A 4,652-nucleotide genomic window follows, 5' to 3' on the forward strand; every position below is an offset into this window, starting at 1 on the left:
AAACAATATGTCCCAGAAGTTTGCCTTCTTCTAGAGCAAACTGTGACTTCTTTGGGTTCACTGAAATTCCAAACTGTCTGCACTTTAGGAAGACCTTCTTCAAATGTTGTAAATGGTCTTTGTGGATGTTGGAGAAGACTGCTATGTCATCAAGGTAAATAATGACAAACTTGTCCTTCTCTCCCACAAAGGCTGTGTCCATGGCTCTCCGAAAAGTAGCCCCAACATTCATCAGTCCGAAAGGCATCTTGGAGTACATGAAAGTGCCCCAAGGAGTAGTGAAGGTGGTCTTTTCCTGATCTTCTGGATGTACAACAACTTGATTGTAACCTGAAAATCCATCTAAGAAAGACATGACTCTGGCCCCTGAAACTCTTTGCAGCAAGTGTTCCATCTTAGGCAGGGGGTAGTTATCTTTTTTAGAGAACTTGTTCAGATTTCTGAAGTCAACACAAAGCCTGATTTCTCCATTTTTCTTTCTCACTACCACAAGGTTAGCTATCCATTTTGAATACCTTAGGGGAACTATGATTTTGGCATCCAACAACTTCTTGATCTCTTTCTCAATCAAAGGCAATAAGAGAGGCTTGATGGGTCTTAATCTCTTCTTAAAAGGGGTAGTGTTATTTTCCAGTGGAATCTTGTGCTGAATGATGTTTGTGTCATAGGTTTTAAGATCATTGTATTCCTAGGAAAAAATATCAACGAATTGCTTCATGAGGGTGCAATACTCGGAATTCTGGGCAGAAGACAAATGAGTGGACAGATTGATGTATTTCAGATGGGTTGGGCTCCCTATATTATGTTTACAAATAGCAAACTCATTTTCTATTTTGGCAGGCTTATAAGGCACATCGTTATGGTTGAACAATTTCTCTAGAGGCACCAATCCTTTTGGTATATGATTACTAGGCAGTTGGACGATGCTTCCTCGGCCGACCTCGTTTTTTAGCTTGGACTGGCCACATTCTTCCATGGTTTCATTTTCTTGGTCGATGTGCATTTCAGCAAATTCCTCAACGACTTGTAAAAACCTGTTAATTTCCTCATCGTCTTCAAAAACTCTCCAATATTTGACATTGTCAGGCAGAGATGGTTTATATTTTACCTGAAATTCATACGTCAATTTAGGGGGCAAGGGAGGAATAAAAATGCTAGCAGACACAACAAGGGAGTCGGCAAGTTAGTTCTTCATTCTCAGAATATAAGAAATGCTGAAATCATTAAAAGAATCCTTGAGCCTCCATACCTAATCTCTGTATGCTTTCAGCCTTGGATACTTTACTTGGAACGCTTTATTTACCTGTTGAATGATGAGGTCTGCATCTCCAAACAATTTCAGGCCTTTGATACCTATTTGTTTAGCGGCGCTTAAGCCCAAAATCAAAGCTTTGTAGTATGTTATGTTATTTGTGACCCGAAAGGTTAATTTGAAAGATAAATGAATGTATTCCTGTGTGGGGGACACAAGGACTACACTTGCCCCGGCAGCTTCCTTAGAGCAATCTCCATCAAAGAACATGTCCCAAATCTATGGGCCTTCTTCCTCAGCGATCTGGAAAACTGGTTTCTTAAGCTATGTGGAGGCCAACTGTGATTCTTCAATATGAAGAATACATGCTCCAAAATCAGTGTCAACAACATAGATGGATGCTTAGTGGGATTTCTTTCATCGCTGATGATATAAGCCAACTGAGCTTCCCTGTATAATCTCCCGCTCTCGCCTCCGAAAACTGGGACAGTAGCATAGGACAGATCATTTTGTTATGATCCACCTAATCTCTTGATCTAGCCTCTAGAAAGTAACATGCTAAACTTGGGGGGTACATATGCTACCACAATATCCATCATCATACTTTTCATGGGCAGCTGAGGCAGAGGGATGGCTAGGTCCTTGATTAATCCCAGGCATTTCACTTTTCTAGAGTCAAAAGAAAACAGGTCATGATAAGGCTTGGTGATGTCAAGACCCAAGTCATCCATGACAGCCTTAGGCATTAGATTATGGTTGACTCCAGTGTCCAAAAGGCAGTTGTGAAGGGTTTTTTCATGAATAGTCAGAGAGACATAAAATGATGGGGAGTTGTCTTCACAATTTTCAATCATTGGGCTGAGAATAACAGCTGGCTTGTCCTCTTGCAGATTTACATAGTCAGTGGAGGCTTGGATGGCTTTAGGCTCGAGGGCCTCGAGGATGGATCTTTTGAAGGACTCATACTTCACTAGTTCAATCAGAGGCATATGTATTCTTAGCTTCTGAATTTCTGATTGAAAACTGAAAGGAGAAGGAGACTTCTCAAGGTCTCTTACCCCATGAGCTGGAGCTTTGAGGATGATGGGATCAACTGTCGGTTGCTTTTTCTTATTAGCTTGTTGTACTACAAGGGCAACAGCTCTTTGAACAGGAGTTTCCTTGGCATTATGCATCTTTGACCTCAAGTTGTATCTTTGCTGATCTTTAGTTTGTAGAAAAGCTTCACCATCCCATTCTTGGCTGATCTGGTCATTGAATAATGACTTTTCATAGGCAGCTGAGGTCAAAAAGGAAGCATTGCCTATGTCTTCCAAACAATGGATCCCATCATCTTCTTCAAACTGCTCTTCTTCCAAGACTGCATTTTGAAAAGGAGCCTTCACCCTTTGGTCTTCATCGACATCTTTGTTTCTTTGCAAAATCTGCAACTATTCATTGGTTCTTCTATATGGATTTGGATTTGGATTTCTAGGAGCCAAGGTATTAAGAACTCTTCCTTTCCCAGGGTGTTGCTCAACCTTTAATTTGGAGATTTCAGAGGCTAATGACTCGATAATTTTGGTCATTTTATCTATCTTAGGATCAGAGGATGATGAAGACTCGCCCCTCTGTCTCCTTCTATCAACATTTCCCTTGAGCTTCTCTGCAACCATAATGTTTGATTCCACTTCCAAGGTTGCATCCTTCATATTAGCCAAAGCAGCACATCGCCTCTCCCTCAACAGTAGGCAGAAGTCAGAATCAAAAGCACTGGGATAGGTGAGTTTAACAGAGGTAGTAGTGGGTTTTACTTCAGTTGGTATCTTGCTATACATACAGTTAAACCTCTTATTAAAATCAGACAACAACTCACCATTTTCCCTCTTTAAGTTCCCAAACTCAGTATGGTAGTAGAGGAGATCCTTCTTATCCCCCCCAATGCTTTAGAAATGCATCATCTAAAGCCTCATATCTACTATAGATCTTGGGGTTAGTTCTCTGAACCATTTTCTAGCCTCTCTATCTAGGCTTTGGACAAAGACTCTCATCCACACGTCATCTTCACTAATGTCCAGGTTATTAGCATAGTTATAAAATGACTCAAGATGTTCTTCAGCAGTAACACCTTTAGTCCCAGTGAACTTAGGCCTATATTTATGATATTCTCCAGTAGGCATGGAATTCAAAGGAGTGGGTAGTATTAGAGGTCCATACCTTGCAACTATGATTATTTCCATTTTGGTAGGTGCTTGTGGACCTACCATAGCTGTGGTGGCTAAAAGAGTACTCGCAATTTGAATGATAAAGGGCTGAGGAGTGATTGATAAGAATAAATGAGTATGATGGATAGGAGGTGAGGTTTCCTTTCGGCTTACAAAAAAATGAGAACCTAAAGAATAAGGAGCTTTATGAATCTCTGAGAGTTTTTCTTCACTGCTAGTATTAGATGTTATACTCTCAACATGTATTGGTTCTATTACAGGCCTTTCTTGAAGAGATATAGGAGATTATTTAGGTTTACCTGAAACTGATGCTCCTTTCTACAATACCTTTCTCTATTTGATGATTTTTTCAGGGTCAGGTGCTAGGTCAGCTTGTAGCTTCTGAGGATTTCTCCGAGTATGCCTCACAAACTGAGCCAGAACTATGAAGTGGAGTCGCTAAGAGGTTTGGCCTCCAGTAGAGTCACCAGATAGATGATTACAACCAAAAAAGTGCCCAAACTTTGTCTATCATCAAAGCTGGATCTATGTCGTTTCCCAGGGAATCTGAGCTTCAGTTTCCTCTCCCCGGCAACGGCGCCAATTATGTTATCACTCCAGGAAACTCTCCTAGGTTGCAACTCGAAGATTCCTGGTAACATATAATCTTCAATATTGTTCTTAGAACTATTGGAATGGATTATGTTTTGGATCAAGTCAGATAACCATTTCAGCTCTATTCTCACTCAAGACATGCATGAACACTCTCACCAATACAAGGCTTTAGACCACTAATGCTCAATATTTTATAGATTCAATGGGTAGATGGAGAATACTGACTACACTAGCAGATTGCATATATAAACATATATGAATGGCCAGCTACAGGAAGTAAATGAGACTTGAAAATCTAATTTATCAATGTAGAGATAAGATGACAATTATTTGGCATTACACACAGCAAAAAACCTGAATAACCTATTCAAGTGAAAGTATAGAATAGCAAAGAGAATGGACATTGAACATATATTAGCAAAAGAAGCTTATATTGCTAGAATGAAGATGAGAAGCTTGAAGGAACAGAGGAGGAACAATCTCCAGAATTTGAACCCTTGTTACATCTAGTTTTCAGCCTTTTATAGGCCTTTTACAATGCTCCTAAGCTCTCAAAGGCTCGGAGTCTTAATCTGTCTGATATGTCTTGTTAACTGATTGAT

The sequence above is a fragment of the Pinus tabuliformis genome, chromosome 7, assembly GCF_031772625.1.
Source record: "Pinus tabuliformis cultivar Carrire ecotype Pingquan chromosome 7, CPIR1, whole genome shotgun sequence".
NCBI classification, from domain to species: Eukaryota; Viridiplantae; Streptophyta; class Pinopsida; order Pinales; family Pinaceae; genus Pinus; species Pinus tabuliformis.